The sequence below is a fragment of the Bos grunniens genome, chromosome 9 (genome assembly GCF_055505025.1).
Source record: "Bos grunniens cultivar Pamir isolate PY7600 chromosome 9, Bosgru_T2T1.0, whole genome shotgun sequence".
In the NCBI taxonomy this organism is placed as follows: Eukaryota; Metazoa; Chordata; class Mammalia; order Artiodactyla; family Bovidae; genus Bos; species Bos grunniens.
This window is the reverse complement of record NC_141173.1, coordinates 32,123,611-32,146,764: the sequence shown is the minus strand read 5'-3', so window position 1 is coordinate 32,146,764 and position 23,154 is coordinate 32,123,611. Positions and strand designations below refer to the sequence as shown.

The following is a 23,154-nucleotide window of genomic DNA, read 5'->3' as shown; positions in this document are numbered from 1 at the left end:
GCCTCAACACCAGTCAGTGTTTTAGGATATCTTTCCTAGCTGATTAATCTCTCAACTAGTAGCAATTTCATAAAGTTACATCTATAAACTTCTGAAAAATCATAGAGAAACTAATATAAACCCACTTTATCTGTTCAAAGCTTTTCTTCCCTTTTGGTCTGTCTTCGTAAAGTAGACCCTTAACTGTTTTTGCTGCCTGTATTGGTTAGTTTTGTGTCAGCTTGGCAAGTCTATGGTGCCCAGTTGTCTAGTTAAATGCTAATCTGGGTGTTGCTGTGAACGTATTTTGGAGATGTGATTATCACTTATAATTAGTTGAGTTTAAGTAAAGATTGCTCTCCAAAACATGAGCAGGCTTCATCCAATCAGTTGAGGGCCTCGAGAGCAAAAACAGTTTTCCCAGAGAAGAAGGAATTTTGCCTTAAGACTGTAACAGCTTGAGTTTCCAGTCTGCCAGACTGCCCTGCAGATTTCAGACTTGCTAGCCCCTACAACTGCGTGAGTTTATTCCTTAAAATAAATGCATGTGTGTGTGTGTGCGGGCATGGACGTTCATCCTACTGGCTCTCTTTCCCTGGAGAACTGATATACCACCCGTGTGGGGAATCTCAACAGATGTGTCAGCTTGGACTTTTGTTTCAGGGATGGACACATCACAGATTTCACTGAGGGTTAATGTTTTCTGTTGCTTTTTAGTAACTTTCTTGAGGGTAACTTACCAATACATTTTTGGACTCTGTTAATAACACTACATTGTGTCATCTTCTTTGAGGAATAGTCTATAGCAAAATTTTAGTACCTTTCTAAAGGTATAATTGATGATGATAAAATCTAAACTGTGCCCAGGAGTTTGTGCTTATTTTTTCCTATAGATTAATTGTCCTCAGTGGCCCACACTGAAGCATTTTAAAGAATAAAGCTCTAAAAGAGTCCTAAGATAGGTACAATGCAACAAATCATGTGTTTAGTGGATACTGGATCATAATGGATAACTCATAAACTTTCACTGCTTGTGGTTTACATGATTTCCACTTATACTGAAGCTCACCTGCTATTTTACTTCACATGCATAGCAAAATATTTTTTGTACCTTTTCTCCATTTGGTTGGTATTTTGCTATTCCCCAAAGCCAGTCTTTTGCAGACTTAAGAAATTTACTGTATGTTGTTTTAGCCTGATTGCTTATGAAATTCTGATCCCTGTGGACCCAACGGTTTGCATTTCACTCTGAAGGAGCCAGTGTTTTTCTCCACATAACCATCTCTTTACAGCTCAATTCTTTGTGTATGGCAAAAACAAACCATCTCTACATTTCTGATATACATTTTTATTGGTGTGGTCCCTCAATTTTACAGTCATCTTCTGAATACACATCAAATATTGATTACTGAGGTACCCATTGAGTATACAGGGATAAATAGAAACAATAAAGTCAAAGTCGAGTGTTAAAGAAGTTTGAAACCAAGGAAATCATATCTACTTATTTTCAACATGCTTATTTTATGTCTCAAAGCAGTCAGACCTGATTTCTGGTCATGTTTCTTTTCCTTTAGAGATTATGCCTGCTTCAGCATACATTGAATTTTCATTTATTTGAATCCAACCAGCTTTTCTGGTGTGAAAGTGAGATTCATTGGTCTGTACTTCCTCAGTAGTTTCTGAAATTCTTATAGAGGCATCATTAGTGTTTTAATAAGCTTTTCACATAACAAATTGTCTGACTTGGGAAGTGAGGAAATTGAAGATTTTTCAAAGGCATAAAAAAGATACCTTTTTTCCCAATTCTGGAAAAGTTGTTTATTAGTTCAGACAAATATTTGCTTCTAGTGTTAATATTATAAAAGTAAACAGCATATTTTAAGTTGCTTTTAAATATTAAAGGAAAAATCTTAAAGGAATATTAGTAACAGGTATATAATGCTGTGTAATATGATGTATTAAGTACAGTAAATGTATATGTGTATAGTTACACATATGTAATATGCATGTAATTTATAAAGCAGAATTCACCAGTACTGGCTGGTGATTTTTACTTGAAAATTAAATTAAAATTAAATTAACAATATTAACCCATTATATATAACCCATAATATAGGAAAACGATCTATCTAGAACGGGTTTTCTACACTAGTTAAAAAAAAAAGAACACAAGGGAGAATAGTGGAGAAAATGCATTGTATTTTAATGCATATAGAAATCCAGTGGGATGATTCTTATAATAAATGTCAAAATTAATGGATGCAGTATGTGTGGGAGAGAATAAAAGGAAAGAAGAGTGGCAGTTTGTGCCAAAAACATTTATGAAGCAATTGAGAGTCTTTCGAAATATGCAAAAGGAGAAAATAATTTGAATAAGCCCTGTAAGCAAACAAGAGTAAGTTCTACCCAGACAGTCTTATACTGAGTTGAATTTTTGTGTTGGTTTTGTGGAGTACTTTTCTTTTAGGTTCCCTGCGCCCCCCCCCCGCCCCCCCCCCCCCCCCCCCCCCCCGCCGCCTCGTGCTTTACTGCTACTTCTTGGAGCTTAGAAAAGGACTGGGTGGAATAATAAGAGGCTATCTAATGTTTGAAAAAAAGAGAGGCCTATGCAAAAATAGAAGGATTCTGAGCCTATTTTGCCATCCTGTTTAGTTTTCAGTATGTACCTACCTTTGACCACGTTAATTAGGGTGGGAGTGAGCTGTTTCAGGCCTTTGTCTTGTACCTCTCAAATACTCAAATGTATCCCTCCAGTAGGTTGGTCTCTTCAAATTCTTTGAGTTACCTCCATTGATCATATTGTCTACCTGCCTTAGCTTGGCACTCTTGTATGTCTGAGGTATCTTTAACTTTTAATTACAGCTTTTAAAACCCTGTTCACGCTTCAAGCACCCCCTATCTATATCTTTCCTTGAGAACTTCCCTTTACCACACTCCCATGCTGACTCGCCTCTCTTTTCTCTGATTTCACACAATTTAATGTCTGGATTACTCATTAGCTGTTAATCCGGGTCTTAAGTAGCAGCAGGCTAAGGTAGTAAATTGGGAACTAAGACCAGAAACTGAGTGTCCATAAAATATTGAGGTAAGACTGGATAAGCAAACAAGATCTCTTTCTCCATTCCTACCTCCCTTACCACTGCCCGCCCCTCCCCCCACCCCAGCAGAAAACCAATGTAGTAAATTCAAAGTATATGTAAAGAACCAGAAGATCAGCAGGATTTGAAGGAGGATATCAATGTAGCAGTCAGAAGTCCAAGGAGAGATTGTCTGGGACAATCTCAGATTTTAAAGTGAATTTTAGGTCACAATTTTGCCTGCCAAAAAGTCACCAAGCTCCAGAAGTTTACTTAGCAGGCATTCCATAAATATTTTTTGCATAAATAAATGAACAGATTAAGTGATTCTTTCCTTATATTTACAAAAGTGCTTGTCATTCAGATAATTAAATGCAGGACCAATTCAATTCTCCTTGGGACTCTCAGCTTTCTGATTGGCTCATTTGAAGGGACATTTTTCATAGACTTATGAATATTAGAGCTAGAATAAAATCAGATTTTCTCATTCATCCTTTTCATTCTGCAAATAAAGAATCTTTTAGGGCTACTTACGACTGTATGAAAGTGTACATAACAAGTCCCAACCTTAAGTATACTCTTAATGGAAAAATAATAGTCTAACCAGAAAAATATTTTGTAATACAAATCAGTAAATAGTAAGTGCTTTTTGTGTGTATAAAAATGCACTATGTTAGGGATATATATAAGACATACAAGAAAACTAATATAAGAGATCAAATAGATTATAATTCCCAAACAAAATGGTGGGGATTTATTTTTGTTTTCATAACATATTTTCATTGAATTTCTATTGGGTTAGTACTTTTATCAGTTTTATTACCTTCACCGTTAACTAAATTTTGGATGACCTAAACATGGAGCCTTCTGATTTATATCACAGTGAAACTGGGTCAAGAAAGAATGAGGAGTTTAATTCTACCCCTCTGAATATCCTTCTGTGTGATCCAGATATGTCCTTCTAATATTCCTTTTTTAGGCAAAGTGCATCTTGGCTCCCATTTGTTTTATCTGTGTCTCATACATGTTTGTAGATCTTTGTAGATCTGCATGATTTCATGTACAGTGATAAGAGTTTCTACTCCTTCAGATTCTGTTCTTCATCACTTAATTTGTTAAAAAATATGAAATATTTCAAACCTGTGTGTGCATGCTCAGTCACTTCAGTTGTGTCTGACTTTTTGGAAACCTATGGACTGTAACCTAACCACGCTCCTCTGTGCATGGGATTCTCCAAGCAAGAATACTGGAGTGTGTTGCCATCTCCTTCTCCAGGGGATCTTCCCAACCTAGAGATCAAACCTGTATCTCTTACATCTCCTGCATTGACAAGCAGGTTTCTTTACCACTAGCACCACCTGGGAAAATGACATAATCATTTAATGAAAGCATTAAAGATACATTAGAATCCTCCTATATGTTTGCTACACTAGACTAATTGACAAATCAGCAGGAGAATAAGCGTTAAAAGTCAATCCACTGTTAAAAGCCATTGTAGTAAAAGGCATTGAATATTACTGAAACCTAAGTTTGTCTTAGGCACTGGAAACATAACATGAATTAATGTATGCTCTCTGGCCTCTCAATTTATTGGTGGGATATACCCATTGCTGTTGTTTAGTTGCCAAGTCGTGTCCAGCTCTTTGACCCCATGGACTGTAGCCTGCCAGACTCCTCTGCCCATGGAATTTCCCAGCAAGAATACTAGAGTGGGTTGCCATTGCCTTCTCCAGGGGACGTTCCTGATCCAGAGATTGAATCCACATCTCTTGCTTTGCAGGTGAATTCTTTACCAATGAGCCACTGGGGAAAGCCCAATACCTGTTGAAATTCTGTTTAAAATTCAAGGATATGAAATAGGTTTCACATCTTGCTTCAACAGTGATAGTCTGATAATAGTTGTCTGCAGATCTGTCAATGAGAACTCATAATATGCCTGTTGTAGTAAGATAAGCCGGGACTTTTCTGTTATTGATTCATATCTTAACTACATTTGAGCCTCAGATTATACTCTGTATGCTTTTGATCATTTTACATTTTTTCATCCTTGTTTTAATGCTCTATTTTATTTGGAGAGTTGACATCTTTTATATTTTAATGTAAGTGGTTGGGTTTAAATCTACCATGCTGCTCTTTGTTTTTTCTTTTTATTTGTTCCACCTATTCTTTTCCCTTTTCCTCTTGTTCTGACCTCTTTTTGGATTAATTTAGTATTTTTTTACTATTCTAATTTCTCTCTACTGTTGGCTTATAGCTATTGCTTTTTGTTTATATTGTTTTAGAGATTGCTCAGTGGTTTACAATATACATTTTAACTTATCAGAGTCTACTTTAAAATATTATGCCACTTATCGCTAATGTAAGAATCTTACAACAGCAAAGATTCATTTCATACTGCAGTTCTTTATTGTTGTCAAATAATTTGCATGTTAAACCCCAAATGCATTGTCATCATTTTTGCTTTAAAGTGTAAACTTATCTTTTTGTTTTTAATTTTCATTTAATTTTAGACATATAGAAATGTTGTATAGTAAGGAGTAAAATTTAATAAGGAGAAGTTGTGTATACCTCTTTCAGTCTCCCAAATGTTAACATTTTACATGACATAGCACATTTTTCAAGACTAGGAACTTAATATTGGCATGATCCTGTTAACTGCAGATCTTATTAGAATTTTAACTATTTTAGAAAAATTCAAAAAAGAAAAAAAAAGACTTTTATGTTTGCCCCCAAATTGACTATTTTAGATCCAAATCTTTACTTGATACCCTTTCTTTCATCCTTCCTGAAAAAATTCCTTTGGCATTTCTTATAGTACAGATCTATTAGTTCAATAAAAACATCTACGTTTGCTTTATTGACTATGCCAAAGCCTTTGACTGTGTGGATCACAAGAAACTGTGGAAATTCTTAGAGAGATGGGAATACCAGACCACCTGACCTGCCTCCTGAGAATTCTGTATGCAGGTCAAGAAGCAACAGTTAGAACTGGACATGGAACAACAGTGTGGTTCCAAATCAGGAAAGGAGTACATCAAGGTTGTATATTGTCACTCTGCTTATTTAACTTATATGTAGAGTATATCATGCAAAATGCCAGGCTAGATGAAGCACAAGCTGGAATCAAGATTGCCAGGAGAAATATCAATAACCTCAGATACACAGATGACACCACCCTATGGCAGACAGCGAAGAAACACTAAAGAGCCTTTTGATGAAAGTGAGACAGGAGAGTGAAAAAGTTGGCTTAAAGCTCAACATTCAGAAAACTAAAATTGTGGCATCCAGTCCCATCACTTCACGGCAAATAGATGGGGAAACAATGGAAACAGTGTCAGACTTTATTTTTTTTTTGGCTCCCAAATCACTGCAGATGGTGACTGCAGCCATGAAATTAAAAGATGCTTGCTCCTTGGAAGAAAGGCTATGACCAACCTCGACAGCATATTAAAAAGCAGAGACATTACTTTACTAACAAAGGTCCGTCTAGTCAAAGCTATGGTTTTTCCAGTAGTCATGTATGGATATGGACTATAAAGAAAGCTGAGTGGTGAAGAATTGATGCTTTTGAACTGTGGTGTTGGAGAAGACTCTTGAGAGTCTTTTGGACTGCAAGGAGATTCAACCAGTCCATCCTAAAGGAAATCAGTCCTGTATATTCATTGGAAGGACAGATGCTGAAACTGAAACTCCAATATTTGGCCACCTGATGCGAAGAACTGACTCACTGGGAAAGCTTGAAGGCAGAAGGAGAAGGGGATGACAGAGGATGAGATGGTTGGATGGCATCTCTGACTCAACGGACATGAGTTTGAGTAAACTCCAGGAGTTGGACAGGGAAGCCTGGGATGTTGCAGTCTATGGGGTCTCAAAGAGTTGGACATGATTGAGTGACTGAACTGACTGACTGATAATACAGATCTATTAGTGATAAATTCTCTCTTTTGTTTTTCTGAAAGATTTTTGAAGGATTTTGTTTTGAGTTCTAGGTTGATAGATTTTTCCTTTGGTCCTTTAAAGATGTTCTCTGGCTTTTTTGGTGTTTTTGTTTTTTTCTAGCATGAAGTGTGTGAATATTATTTCCTTGTTCCTTTTATATGTCTTTTTCCTCTGGATGCTTTCTCTTTATCACTGGTTCCCAGTAAAATAATTATGGTATTTTCTGTAGTTTTCTTTGTATTCATCCTGCTTGGGTTTGTTTGGTTTTTGAAATCTGAGAATATATAGTTTTTATGGAATTTTAAATATTTCAGTCATTATGTCTTCAAATATATTTTTTATTCCCTGGTATCCTCTCTTAAATATTGGAACTTTCACCTGAATTGATTCTGTTTCATTTTCAGTATACCCTGCTTCATTTTGGAAAATTTTCTTCACTAGATCTTCAGGTTCACTGTTAAGTGTTTCTGTAATGCCTAATTGCCTGTTAATCCCATTCAATAATTGTTTCATTTCAGATATCACATTTTTAATATCTAGAATTCTTTGTATCTTCCACTTCACTCTTTATTCAAAATTTTGTTTGCTGCTGCTGCTAAGTCACTTTAGTCGTGTCCGACTCTGTGTGACCCCATAGATGGCAGCCACCAGGCTCCCCCATCTCTGGGATTCTCCAGGCAAGAACACTGGAGTGGGTTCCCATTTCCTTCTCCAATGCATGAAAGGGGAAAGTGAAAGTGCAAGCGCTCAGTTGTGTCCAACTCTTAGTGACCCCATGGACTGCAGCCTACCAGGCTCCTCCATCCATGGGATTTTCCATCCATCATTTCTCTTATTTCTGGCCCTGATTATATTGATTTATAATTATGAATCTCATTTTTCAGTTTTCTTGCTTTTCTTCATGCCTAGCAGTTTTATACTTTGTGAATATTACATCGCTGATTGGTGGATGTTGTGTTTTCTTTTAAAGAATGTTGTATTTTGTTCTGATAGACATGCTGTGTGCAAAAAGTTTCATTAACTTAGGCTTATTTTAAGAGTTTTAGGCTATGTTTTAAATAGGCTTTGGTCTAGAGATAATTTAGTCCTACTGTGAAGACATGGATCTTCTGTATCTTTACCTTAAGAGTTAATAGAAGCTATATTACAGCTAATGGAAACTCTTTGATGAAAACTCATGTCTCCTGGCTCTGTGGGAGTTCTAGGATCTGTTCAGCCTATAACTTCTGGTTGTTGCTTGCTCAATCTTGTTAAAGTTTACCCTGTGCATGCATGAATATTTAACACTAGATTTAAGAGCAACTGGAGCCCTTTTCTGTGTGTATCCCACTGTTCTAGAAGCTTGCCCTACAATGTGAATGTCTGTGCCCTCAAATTATAATCTTTATCTCTTCAACCCTATATGACTGTTTCCTCTGCTTTTATTTCTCTTTTTTTTAAAATTTAATTTAATTTTATTTTTAAACTTTACATAATTGTATTAGTTTTGCCAAATATCAAAATGAATCCGCCACAGGTATACATGTGTTCCCCATCCTGAACCCTCCTCCCTCCCCATACCTTCCCTCTGGGTCGTCCCAGTGCACTAGCCCCAAGCATCCAGTATCGTGCATCGAACCTGGACTGGCATCTCGTTTCTTACATGATATTTTACATGTTTCAATGTCATTCTCCCAAATCTTCCCACCCTCTCCCTCTCCCACAGAGTCCATAAGACTGTTCTATACATCAGTGTCTCTTTTGCTGTCTCGTACACCGGGTTATTGTTACCATCTTTCTAAATTCCATATATATGCATTAGTATACTGTATTTATGTTTTTCCTTCTGGCTTACTTCACTCTGTATAATAGGCTCCAGTTTCATTCACCTCATTAGAACTGATTCAAATGTATTCTTTTTAATGGCTGAGTAATACTCCATTGTGTATATGTACCACAGCTTTCTTATCCATTCATCTGCTGATGGACATCTAGGTTGCTTCCATGTCCTGGCTATTATAAACAGTGCTGCGATGAACACTGGGGTACACGTGTCTCTTTCCCTTCTGGTTTCCTCAGTGTGTATGCCCAGCAGTGGGATTGCTGGATCATAAGACAGTTCTATTTCCAGTTTTTTAAGGAATGTCCCCTTCTGACAGAGAAGACATTTGTGTCTTTCTCTTACAAATTTCAATTTTGTATTCACTGTACAAAATTGTCCGTTGTCTAAACATGGTTGTTTCATCTTTTTTTTGAGCAGTTTTATGTCTGTTTATGGTGGGAAGCTTAGCCTGGTTCCAGGTAGTCCATGATGAAAGGAGCAGGAATCCATTGAATATTTTTATACAGGGAAGTAACATGATGTGTTCTATATTTTAAAAATGTCATTCTAGCTTCTTTGTGGAGAGCAGAATTTTGAGGATCAGGATGGATGCAGAGAGATCCTTTAGAAGGCTCGTGCGTAGGTGCGTGCATACTAAGTCACTTCAGTTTGCCTGACTCTGTGCAACCCTGTGGACCATAGACTGCCAAGCTCTTCTGTCCATGGGATTCTCCAGGGAGGAAAACTGGAGTGGGTTGCCATGCCCTCCTCCCGGGGATCTTTCCCACCTAGGGATCAAACCAGCATCTCTTATGTCTCCTTCATGGATAGGCAGGTTCTTTACCAATAGTGCCACTTGAGAAGGCTTGCATAGTTGTGCAAGAGTGAGATGATGATTTGGGTTTCCATGTTTTCAGCCTATTTTGTAAGAAGTAATTGGTTGATTTTAGGATGTATTCATGAGAGGAGACTGATAGTTTTCTGATGCTTTGAATGTATTAGGGAGGAATAGGAGAGGAATAAAAAATGATGCTTAAGTTCTTGTCAAGGGTAACTGGGAGAGTGGGGAGATGTGTGAGTAGGAGCAGGTTTAAGAAAAGTAGGAGAGTCAAGAGTTGTTTTTTAGGACAAATTAATCTTAGTGAGCCTGTCAGAAATGCAAATTGGATATGCAAACTAGAGGCCTTATATAAAGATGGAACCTGATGTCAACAGTTTTGGAAAGTAAGGAGTTAATATTTTTGGAGGCTTTATTATACTGATTTTCACTGTGACTTTTTAAGTAGAAGAAGAGTGTGCTGTGTTTTCCAATATGTTCTCAGAACCTGGTTTCTTAGCAGCATCTTATGGGGTGAGTATTCTGTGCAATGTATCTCGTAAATTTTGCTCTGGGCAAAGGGAAGCTAGCAAATGTTTTAAGTAGGGTTACGTGGTATAAAATATTTTAGAAGAATTACTTTGGCAGGAATTTGATTTGATGAGAAAGAGGCTGGAGGCCTAGAGAACAGATGGGAGCCTGTTGATATCATCACTTAGACATTTGGGGATGAGGGTCCAGATGAAAGATGACAGTGGGAATCAAAATGAATATGTAGATGCAGGAGAGTGTGTGAAGGACAAAAATCATCAGATGATGCTTTATTTTTAAAACATAGGTGACCCAGATTATGCCATCAGAGATCAGATCAGATCAGTCGCTCAGTCGTGTCCGACTCTTTGCGACCCCATGAATTGCAGCACACCAGGCCTCCCTGTCCATCACCAACTCCCGGAGTTCACTCAGACTCAAGTCCATCGAGTCAGTGATGCCATCCAGCCATCTCATCCTCTGTCGTCCCCTTCTCCTCCTGCCCCCAATCCCTCCCAGCATCAGAGTCTTCTCCAATGAGTCAACTCTTTGCATGAGGTGACCAAAGTACTGGAGTTTCAGCTTTAGCATCGTTCCTTCCAAAGAAATCCCAGGGCTGATCTCCTTCAGAATGGACTGGTTGGATCTCCTTGCAGTCCAAGGGACTCTCAAGAGTCTTCTCCAACACCACAGTTCAAAAGCATCAATTCTTCGGTGCTCAGCCTTCTTCACAGTCCAACTCTCACATCCATACATGACCACAGGAAAAACTATAGCCTTGACTAGACGAACCTTTGTTGGCAAAGTAATGTCTCTGCTTTTGAATATGCTATCTAGGTTGGTCATAACTTTTCTTCCAAGGAGTAAGCGTCTTTTAATTTCATGGCTGCAGTCACCATCTGTAGTGATTTTGGAGCCCAGAAAAATAAAGTCTGACACTGTTTCCACTGTTTCCCCATCTATTTCCCATGAAGTGATGGGACCAGATGCCATGATCTTCGTTTTCTGAATGTTGCGCTTTAAGCCAACTTTTTCACTCTCCTCTTTCACTTTCATCAAGGGGCTTTTTAGTTCCTCTTCACTTTCTGTCATAAGGGTGGTATCATCTGCATATCTGAGGTTATTGATATTTCTCCTGGCAATCTTGATTCCAGCTTGTGTTTCTTCCAGTCCAGCATTTCTCATGATGTACTCTGCATAGAAGTTAAATAAACAGGGTGACAATATACAGCCTTGACGAACTCCTTTTCCTATTTGGAACCAGTCTGTTGTTCCATGTCCATTTCTAACTGTTGCTTCCTCACCTGCATACAAATTTCTCAAGAGGCAGATCAGGTGGTCTGGTATTCCCATGTCTTGAAGAATTTTCCACAGTTGATTGTGATCCACACAGTCAAAGGCTTTGGCCTAGTCAATAAAGCAGAAATAGATGTTTTTCTGGAACTCTCTTGCTTTTTCCATGATCCAGCAGATGTTGGCAATTTGATCTTTGGTTCCTCTGCCTTTTCTAAAACCAGCTTGAACATCAGGAAGGTCACGGTTCACATATTGCTGAAGCCTGGCTTGGAGAATTTTGAGCATTACCTTACTAGCGTGTGAGATGAGTGTAATTGTGCAGTAGTTTGAGCATTCTTTGGCATTGCCTTTCTTTGGGATTGGAATGAAAACTGACCTTTTCCAGTCCTGTGGCCACTGCTGAGTTTTCCAAATTTGCTGGCATATTGAGTGCAGCACTTTCACAGCATCATCTTTCAGGATTTGGAATAGCTCAACTGGAATTCCATCACCTCCACTAGCTTTGTCTATAGTGATGCTTTCTAAGGCCCACTTGACTTCACATTCCAGGATGTCTGGCTCTAGGTCAGTGATCACACCATCGTGATTATCTGGGTCGTGAAGATCTTTTTTGTATAGTTCTTCTGTGTATTCTTGCCACCTTTTCTTAGTATCTTCTGCTTCTGTTAGGTCCATACCATTTCTGTCCTTTATCGAGCTCATCTTTGCATGAAATGTTCCTTTGGTATCTCTGATTTTCTTGAAGAGATCTCTGTTCTTTCCCATTCTGTTGTTTTCCTCTATTTCTTTGCATTGATCGCTGAAGAAGGCTTTCTTATCTCTTCTTGCTATTCTTTGGAACTCTGCATTCAGATGTTTATATCTTTCCTTTTCTCCTTTGCTTTTTGCTTCTCTTCTTTTCACAGCTATTTGTAAGACCTCCCCAGATAGCCATTTTGCTTTTTTGCATTTCTTTTCTATGGGAGTGGTCTTGATCCCTGTCTCCTGTACAGTGTCACGAACCTCATTCCATAGTTCATCAGGCACTCTATCTATCTAGGCCCTTAAATCTATTTCTCACTTCTACTGTATAATCATATGGGATTTGATTTAGGTCATACCTGAATGGTCTAATGGTTTTCCCTAGTTTCTTCAATTTCAGTCTGAATTTGCCAATAAGGAGTTCATGGTCTGAGCCACAGTCAGCTCCTGGTCTTGTTTTTGCTGACTGTATAGAGCTTCTCCATCTTTGGCTGCAAAGAATATAATCAATCTGGTTTCGGTGTTGACCATCTGGTGATGTCCATGTATAGAGTCTTCTCTTGTGTTGTTGGAAGAGGGTGTTTGTTATGCCCAGTGCATTTTCTTGGCCAAACTCTATTAGTCTTTGCCCTGCTTCATTCTGTATTCCAAGGCCAAATTTGCCTGTTACTTCAGGTGTTTCTTGACTTCCTACTTTTGCATTCCAGTCCCCTAGAAAGAAAAGGACATCTTTTTTGGGTGTTTGTTCTAAAACGTCTTATAGGTCTTCATAGAACCGTTCAAGTTCAGCTTCTTCAGCGTTACTGGTTGGGGCATGGACTTGGATTACTGTGATATTGAATGGTTTGCCTTGGAAACGAACAGAGATCATTCTGTCATTTTTGAGATTGCATCCAAGTCCGAGAGTCCGAGATTGCATTTTGGACTCTTTTGTTGACCATGATGGCCACTCCATTTCTTCTGAGGGATTCCTGCCCGCAGTAGTAGATATAATGGTCATCTGAGTTAAATTCACCCATTCCAGTCCATTTCAGTTAGCTGATTCCTAGAATGTCGACATTCATTCTTGCCATCTCTTGTTTGACTACTTCCAATTTGCCTTGATTCATGGACCTGACATTCCAGGTCCTATGTTAGGTTAGGTCCTAACCCTAACCCTATGCAATATTGCTCTTTACAGCATCGGACCTTGCTTCTATCACCAGTCACATCCACAGCTGGGTATTGTTTTTGCTTTGGCTCCATCCCTTCATTCTTTCTGGAGTTATTTCTCCACTGATCTCCAGTAGCATATTGGGCACCCACTGACCTGGGGAGTTTCTCTTTCAGTATCCTATCATTTTGCCTTTTCATCCTGTTCATGGAGTTCTCAAGGCAAGAATACTGAAGTGGTCTGCCATTCCCTTCTCCAGTGGACCACATTCTGTCAAATCTTTCCACCATGACCCGCCCGTCTTGGGTTGCCCCACGGGCATGGCTTAGTTTCATTGAGTTAGACAAGGCTGTGGTCCTAGTGTGATTAGATTGACTAGTTTTCTGTGAGTATGGTTTCAGTGTGTTTGCCCTCTGATGCCCTCTTGCAACACCTACCATCTTACTTGGGTTTCTGAAAGCGTAAATGAAAAACTCAGTAATGGTACCATTTAATGAACGTGTTTTACAGGACCAATTCTGTCTGCCTGTCTACCTATCTTTATATTCCATAGGCTAAGAGAAATGAACTTGTTTATCCAAGATCACATGGATAAAATTGGAATAATAGCCAAGTGGTGGTATATTAAGATTTTCTGAACTATAGACATGAATTGAAAGGATATGAGCAATTAGAAATTGTTAGTGTGAGATATGCATGTACTATCAATGTCTTCCAGGATACAAATTAAATTATTTAAACGTGACACTTTGGCATTAAATAGGAATTTTTTCTGTAAAAAGATATATAACATGACATTGTATGACATATACTTAGATATAATCTGGTGTTAGTTGATATAAACTAGAGGCTACAAGTACAATCCAAAGCTTTTTAACTTCAAAATTTTGCTTCTAAAGTTGTGGCTTTAGACAAACTTTTGAAACAAAGTAATAGAGCAAATGAAGACTTAAGAATTTTTGGCAAAACTAATACAATTATGTAAAGTTTAAAAAAAAAAAAAGAATTAGCTATCCTAGAATCATCTTAGTGGATCATAATAACAAAAGCCAATGATGTTATAAGTGCCAATGCAGCAAATATTTTTAAATTAATCAAACATATGATACTTGACTGATGTATACTAGGCACGGTAAAAATGACTTTATCTGCATTATTTCCTGTTCCCCACAATATCATGTAAAAGTGGTCCTATTATATCCATTGTATCTATGAGGAAACTATGACTCAAAGGTTAGCTCATCAAAGGTTTACATTCACTTATGCATAGAGTTGGAAATTGGGTTTCTGTGACTTCTATGTTGCTTTACTTCATGCAGATTTTAAGGAAACATTAGCATTCCTCTATATTGCTTTATGATTATTTAAAAATTGCTGTTAATTATCATATAAATATATGCCTGCTTGTTCAGACTGTTTACAATTCCATTTTGTGTGAAACATTTTGTAAATAAAAGGGAGATAAAAGATTGTCCTTATGAAATAGTGATTACTTACCTTCCAAGTATGAAGCATTGCTGAGGGAGGGAAGCATACTTCCAAGTATGAGCATTGAAAAGATGTAACCAATGGTTGACCTGCAAGTTGAACCTGGGCAATTGAAGGTACCTCATCCCTTCTCCTGCCCTTGAACCCACGTTCTACATTCTACCCACCATTCCCACTGTGAGAGCTATTCCAAGGGTGTAGCCTTGAAAGAGTAAAGTGTTGAGGAGACCTCTGGATTGTATATGTGACTGAGCCCAATTAGGGCCACCACTATATAAACTTAAGATTCTGACTGGTGGATATGGAAATCCACTCATCTTGCAGTTGCCCAACACGAGCCTCTTAAGTTTCTTTGCTTACGAAGCCTGTCTGAAGTGATCTGCCTCTTTCTTTGGTTTCTCCCTCCCAGTTTGTGAACCAACGATTGACAGGTCAGCCAGGACCCTGAAGGAAGGGCCTTGGGAAAGAAGCACTGGCGGGTAAAGTCCTGAGCTGGACTCTGGCTTCTATGTGGGGGATGACCTATATGGTAGGTGCTTATGGGCCTCTATGTGGGTAGGGGTGCCCCCAAAACACCCGGCGCTCTAATGTGCTCATTTGAGGCGCTGTGCAGAGCACACTGTGGCAAAGAAGGGAAATGGATGGCTGCTGCAACAGGCCGGCCTCCACTGTGAGCAGTTCATGTGGTTGCTGATGCCAAACTAGAGGCTAAAGGTCAGGTTAAAAAGTTTGAAGAGGAATTGAGGTTAGAGCAAGACAGGCTGGTAGCTGCTTTGCTAGCTTCAGGGCTGAAGGACAAGGTAGGAGAGTAGAGTAGTAAGTCGGAGACTTTAGTGTGCTGTTTGCAAAGCTAGGAAGGCATAAACTGCTGCAGATTAAGATCTGAGTGCTTGTGATGAAGCCTGATTGGGATGCTAAGAGGCGGAATTGCTGGGATAGTGAGGAGAATGAAGAGAAAGATGTTATGGTGATGACAGTGAAGCATATAGAAGGCCCCATCAGTCTAACGCCTAATACAAAGAAAAACAGAAACATAGCAACGACAGCCCCAGCCAGTGGGGCGGCCCCAGTTCAGGAAACATTTCTGCTGAAAGAATATATTCCTGCGGAGCTTATTGTCAGAGCTGCCAAGTTCCCGCAAAAGGCCAGGGAACAAATCCAGGCATGGTAGTGCACACCAAAGGAGGGGGCATTGGGGTTTCTCTCAGCAGCCAGGATTCAGAGAAAATGAGCTACATCACCACACACCTGCCTCCAGGCAGCACCTGCACGGCAGGAAGGGTGTTCAGAGAACTTATTTCTTTTTACATTGGATATTCCAGTCTGCAGGGAGGCTGGGCCCAATCAGGAGGATCTCCATGGGCACATGGAGTCTTGGAAATCTGAAGTTGGGAATAAGATAGGCAATCTACTCCCCTGAGTTTGAAAGCCCTGGAGCAGGCCACATTTACTTTTGGCCAATTCATTAAATTGGCCCCCTCCCTCTGAGTGAGTGTTCTAAATATGCTTAGTTTGTGTGGACACTGCATCTGGCTTAATCCAGCCTCCTCTGTTGTCACCATGCAAACGAGGCTGCCGCCATTAGGGGATTAGAGAAACTAAGTACCATACCCCCATCTAACAGATAGTGACTGGGGCTCACATTTCAAAGGTCATGATATGCAAGACTGGGCAAAACAGAAACAAAAACAAGACCTTAAATTGACTTCCTTCTCGCCTCTAAATTTTAACCACAAGAGTTGGTAGAAAGGAAGAATAAAATATTAAAGCAGCAGATTCTATTACTGACAGGTAAATAACCTTAGCCAGGTATACTAAGGTGCTGTCTTAGGCTTTAATACATTTGAATTGTTGTTGTTCAGTCACTCAGTCGTGTCTGACTCTTTGCTACCCCATGGACTGCCCCACACCTGGCTTCCCTGTCCTTCACTGTTTCCTGGAGTTTGCTCAAACTCATGTCCATTGAGTCAGTGATGCCATCCAACCATCTCCCTCTGTCCCTCCTTCTCCACCTGCCCTCAGTTTTTTTCAGCATCAGGGAATGAGTCCAATGAGTTGGCTCTTTGCACTAGGTGGCCAAAGTACTGGAGCTTCAGCATCAGTCCTTCCAACGAATATCCAGGGTTGCTTTACTTTAGGATTGACTGGTTTGAGAATGATCTACCATTATGGTCTGTTACCCTATATGCCAGACTGGGAACCGCTGCCAAGATAACCAACACCTTAAAGATATGAAAGTCACAAGAGAGCCATTGCCCCAATGCTCACGGTGGATCAACCTGCTGTGCTGCTGAGAACACTGAGTCATGCCTGGAAAAGGCATTATATACTTAAAATTTTAATGGGGTGTTTCACCAGGAGACGTGAGTTACTTTCACCCCTGGGTTAGGGGGAGCTACTCAGTCTCCATTGGGATTGGTTTGCTGCAAGTCAGACCTGCTGGAAAAGAACATGCACCACTGAAAGGAGGAAGAAGTGGAAATCCTGCTCTGGCATATCCTGCCCACGAGTCCATCACCTCCTGGCTGACAGTGCTGCCTCCCCTGGAGAGAGAGAGAGAGAGAGAGAGAGTGTGTGTGTGTGAGTGTGTGTGAGTGTGTGTGTATGTGTGTGTGTGTGTACAGCCTGGGCAAGTTCCTAAAGCTGCCCACCTCAAGGCCAGATGGGCATGTTCTGTTTTCCACTGGTATAATCATTTGGCTGCTTTTTTCCCTCCATTGGCCTGGAGGACATTGTAGCATATATAGAAGCCTTTACTAAATTCACCCAGCAAGCTTTAGATGATAGCTGGCAAAACCTATCTTTACTGAACACTGAAATGTCTCTAATGAGAAAAGCTGTCTTTCAAAATTGCATGGCCTTGGACATTATCACTCCCTTAAAAGGAGGCACCCGTGCTATTATCCAGAATATTGTAGCTCATAACTGATACATCGTCTTTATTAAATCACATAAGAACACAAGTGAATGCTCTGAAGGATCAGAACACCAGTCTAAGAGACTTCATAAATCAGTGCTCTTGGGGAGGGGGGAAGTTACTTATTTTGGAAATCATTATCTTGATCTGTGTTTTCTCTCGCAGTCACCTATATTACTGCTGTGGTATCTGCCTCCAGTGCAGCCAGAATGCCATTAAATGAAATTCCTCCATGCTAGCAAAACCCTTTACTGATCGCTCAAGGCACGCTGTGGACAGGGGGTGTGCGTGAGGTTGTAAGGGCCAAGAACTGGGTCTTGAGAGGGTGGAGTGTGGTAGGAGGTCATGGGGAGGACACGACCCACCATGGTTGACTCACAAATGGGACCCAGGTAGTCAGAGGCTTTTCACTTCCTCCCCTGTCCTTACAATGTACACCTTTGCCCACTGTTCCACAGTGGGAGTTCTTTCAAGGACCCTGCCTTGAGAGAGCAATGTGTTGTTCCAATATCTGAAAGGTATATGTGACTGAATCCAGTTAAGGTCTATGAATAAAGTATTAAAATTCTGGCTAGTGTATGCAGAGAGCTACTCATCTCCCTGCCACCCACCCCCGACCCCCAGGCAAGCACTGTACGTAAATTCCCTTGCTTATTAAAACTGCCATCTACCAGTCTGGAGTGGCCTGCTTCTTTCTTTGGTCTCTCCCTGCCCTTGTATATGAGCTTCACTTTGCAAACCACTAAGCATAAATGTTTGTTCTTAGGCCTTGTATTCTGTAATATCTTGATTTGTTGTTTGTTTATTCATCTGAATGGTTTTCCTCATTAAGGAAGAAACTTTCAAATGGAAATTGGGAAGGGTCAGAGACCACTTAAAGCCTTTATAGTTATGTTTGGCATTAAACAAGTGGTGACATGGTATTATATCATTAGATACAGTCTTCAGGAGTGTGCATTTCTGAGTACAAAGTACATCTGAGCATGGTATTCTTATGAAAAAATAAATTTGGACAAAGAAAATGAATCCTGTGTGGAAAGGAAGGAGACTCAGATGTGTTGAAAAAATAATTAAAAACAAGATCCTCAGAGGGAAAGCATAACCTGGAAATAGTGTTGTCAAAAAGATCTATGGTAAGAGAAAAAAAACAAATGGGAAATGAGGTTGAAATGTGATGGTACACAGGAACATTATTATGATTTTAAAGCTGTCTATGGAAGCATCCCATTAAGTAGCAGAGGGAGCTGTACCTCTTCACAGGGCAGAAACACAATCACAATTGGAATAATAAATAATACTTCTATTTGGGGATCTCATTACCAGAAAATTATAGTCAAAATAGAAGAAGTACAGAGAAGAGTGATAATAGTGGTTAGGGAACTGCCAGGATTACTGCTAGAAGAGATGATTGAAAGAATTCAATAGCTTGGTAAGGGGTGACTAAGAGGGTGGGAATGTTTACAATCACATGGAGAATGTTAACCCTAAAGAGAGAGACACATCAGTTGTTTAGCTTGGGTGGTAAACGCTATAATTAGAAGAAATTTAGTGACATTAGTCAAAGGGGGATGGGAGCAACAATCTTAAGACCTGTTTGAACACTGACAGGAGTGTGCTTAGAAACACAGCCTAGATTTACCGTTTGCCATTTAGCTTCTATGATTGTCAACATTTCTGTGAATTTCATATGTCCTTTCCCACACTTTATTCCCTTTCCTCCTTAGAAGTTTTATCCCTCTCATTTGAACTGTAAGTTCTGTATTCCTTTGTGTCAGTACATTTTATGGACCACCATGGATTCCTGCCCACTTAAATATACTGTCTTTTTAAAATTTATGTTTCAGCCTTGAGCTAGCAATCATTTTGCAAGCGTTGGAAGAGACCTTTTCCTCACAAATTTGCCTTCTTTTAGTCCATGGGAATATTATATTTCCAAGTGCTATAGAATGCATTTCTGTAGCCAGAATTTCTCACTATTCTAATAAAAGGTATAAAAAGGTGTGGCTATTGATAACTCATTTGAAATATTATGTCATAGCAGTCAGTGTCTCCCAGCTACCTAATTTGTTTTCATGTGAACTTTAAATCGGGTTGACTTTGAGTTATAAATGCAATGAAATGTATCAGAATACATAAGGAGTCTTACAAAATGTAAATTGGGGGACAGTATTCCTTTAGTCTGGAACATCTGCTGTCTCTTGAGAGTGACGTCACTTCTGTAAAATCTTAGCTTTGTCAAGAAGCAAGTGTGAGAAGCAGAAGTGGAGAGATGCTTTGCAAAAACAAACACCACTATCCTCAGTGTACACAGAAATAGGTCTCCAAAGAAGATGCAAACGAGAGCGATGCAGGCAACAGCACTCGAGGAAGGCTGAAGTATCTTTACTGCTTTACTCACGCCTCTGTTCATAACACTTCAGTGTCCTTAGGAGGAATGTTCTCTTAATCAAGAATTAAAATTTTCCATGTTCTTTGCAAAATCCAATGCCATTTTCAGGATGTCTGAAGAGTGATGTGGGTGAACTCATGCTACAAGGACAAACAATAAAAAAAATACATTTTAATGGCTCTTATGCTTTGAAAAAATATTGAATTTACTTCTAGAGAAATTCTTTTCTTCCTTTCTCGCCCCCTTTCCCCCTTCTTCTTTTCTGCTTCAATTAGTGCTATTACAAGCAAGATATTACATTGTTTCGCCCAACTGAAATGTTACAGCCTATATGAGTCACAAGAGAAGTGAGGGATTTGCCTTTCCTTTGTTCAGAAGATGCATCTGACACAGAGATGGGGCCTGTAGCCCCGTCTGCAATTGGAGACGAGGCCCGCGTGTTCACAGTGATAGCCAGAGCTATCCCATGATGGGTACCACTATGATCCACTCTTGTACGAGGTATAAATCCCCAGAGTACTGTGTACATCTAAGTTTTCTAGAGTCCAGTAATAGCATAATACCTGGTGAGTGAGTGAGTGAAAGTCGCTCAGTCGTGTCCGACTCTTTGCGACCCCTTGGACTGTACAGTCCATGGAATTCTCCAGGCTGGAGTGGGTAGCCTTTTGCTTCTCCAGGGGATCTTCCTAATCCAGCAATTGAACCCAGGTCTCCTGCATTGCAGGCAGATTCTTTACCAGGCAGGTAACCATTGTTTTGGAAAAAAAAAAATTAGAAAAATTCTGTGACCTAGGCAGATACTCCTATCTCTGGATTCTAGTCCAGTTCAAAAGAAATAAGTAGTTTAAATGTGTCCGGCAACCTTTTTTTTTCTTTTTAAATGATTTTATTTATGTATTTTTAGCTGTGCTGTGGTCTTTGTTGCTAGGTGGGCTTTTCGCTAGTTGCCTTGAGCTGCTTGAGCTCAAGCAGGGGCTGTTTTTTGTTGTGGTGCGTGGGTTTCTCATCACCATGGCTTCTCTCGTTGCAGAGCACCGGCTCTAGGGTGCATGCGCTTCCGCAGTTGCAGCACATAGGCTCAGTAGTTGCGGTTCCGGGACCTACGGTGCAGACTCAATAGCTGTGGCACATGGGATTCTTTGTTCTGCTGCATGTGGAATCTTCCTGGACTAGGGATCTAATCTCATTGGCCGGTCTCCTGCATTGGCAAGCAGATTCTTTACCACTGGGCCACCAGGGAAGCCCTGTCTTGGAACTTTAATATTGCTTGGTAGGAGAGCTCCCCATTGTTGGTCAATCCTGATCTACCGTTTTTAGTTTGGAAATAGATTAGGTCTTGGCCTAACTTTTTTTACCTTGTTCCTGCTGTGATGACAGAATTGTGGAATTAAAAGCAGCCCGTTCAAACTACCATCACAGCCTGATTGTGTATCTTTTTTAGCAAATCTCTAAATGAAGTGGAAACTTGGATCTAAGAGCCAGCAGTACTAAAACAGGAAGTGAAGAACAGTACCTGAGAGTGTACTGTATCAGCGTGCTGACACGGGGCTTACATGTGAAGGGGTGTCAGTTCTCAGTCTCTCTTTTGCAAAAACAGGCGTGATGTATACACTTGCTGATTATACATATACATATTTGCAAGCATACAACTGTGTATATACATGTTACATACATGCATACACATATAGTTTATTTATCAAACTGACAGCTTTAGGGAAAAAAAAAACAAAGTTGGGAAAATGAATGTTTCTATAAGCCAAAGGTAATTGAGAAGTTAGTGCTAATATCTTTTTGTTTTTTTCCCCAGGCCTTTATTCAATGTAGTTGTAATTATCCTGCATTTTTATCTTGTTTTTTCTTAAATTTAAGATTATAATGATCATTTCATGTGCCTCTATAAACTGTTTATAGACATCATTTTAAACACATTTCAAGAATCTACAGCATGGGTAATTCCATAGTTTATTTAACCATTTCCCATATTTGGGGCTTTTGATTTCTTTCTAACATTAAATTTTTTTCCCTTTTGCCTTTTCTTTCTCTCCTTCTCTCTTATCCCTTCTCATTTTAATAGGGACTCTGCCAAAACTTTGAGATATGACTGGTATTTTAAAATGGGTGACCGTTTTTGCTTCAATATAAATATTGAGAAATATTTATATACATGAATTTTGGATGTTGAGAAACTTGACAGAAAAAACGTAATGGCAATGCAACTCTCCAAAAGAAAACCTTGACTCATGTGTGTGTGAGTTTGTATGTATGTGTGCACGTGTATATGTGTGCAAGTACGTATGTATGCTCACCTGTGTGATGGGTTGGAGGTATAGACATGTCAGTCATTAAGTTAGGCTTCAGTGGGAGATGAGTAGCTCCATTAAACAGAATTCCTAAAATGCATTTGCATTTCAGCAGGTTTGACAACATGGCCTCATAGTTTTGGGTTTAATGTGACAATTGGTGTAGACACCTTTTTTCCCTCAGCTTTATTAAAGTATGGTTGACATATAACATTGTTTAAGATGTACAATGTGATACATTGATACACATGTGTATTGCAAAGTGATTATGATGTGGATGCCTTTTTACATCTAGATGCTCTAATACTGGTATCTCTGTGCCTTGAAGGAGAGGAGAGGAAGAGACAAGTATTTAAACTGAAGTTTGGCTATTGGTAGTTCTTCTATAGCTGGGTAATGGTCACAAAAACCTGTTGTGGAACCTTACATTGAGCATAACTTTCTAATTTGAAGAGGCTATGGACTCAGACTTTGAAAACAAATTTATGGTTACCAAAGGGGAAAGATAGGGGGAGAGATAAATTAGGTGTTTGGGATTAACATACACACTATTATGTATAGATAGATAATCAACAAGGACCTACTATATAGCACAGGGAATATACTCTGTAATAACCTACATGAGAAAAAGAAGAAAATGTGTACATATATATGTATAACTAATTCACTTTGCTTATGCCTGAAACTAACACACTAATGTAGATCAACTATAATATAAAATAAAAA

General features: G+C 39.3%; 1 long non-coding RNA gene across 12 annotated transcripts in view; it reads left to right on the top strand.

The window, feature by feature from the left end:
* LOC147365747 (uncharacterized) overlaps positions 1–23,154 on the top strand; it is a 298,664-nt gene that overhangs the window by 27,929 nt on the left and 247,581 nt on the right. For 5 of the 12 annotated variants that reach the window (XR_015132698.1, XR_015132701.1, XR_015132700.1 and 2 more), the window contains one exon: positions 1–23,154. This exon is cut by the window's left edge and continues 17,385 nt beyond it. The exons of the other annotated variants lie outside the window; for them this stretch is intronic. This is a non-coding gene — a long non-coding RNA (uncharacterized LOC147365747). 12 annotated transcript variants of the gene reach the window in all.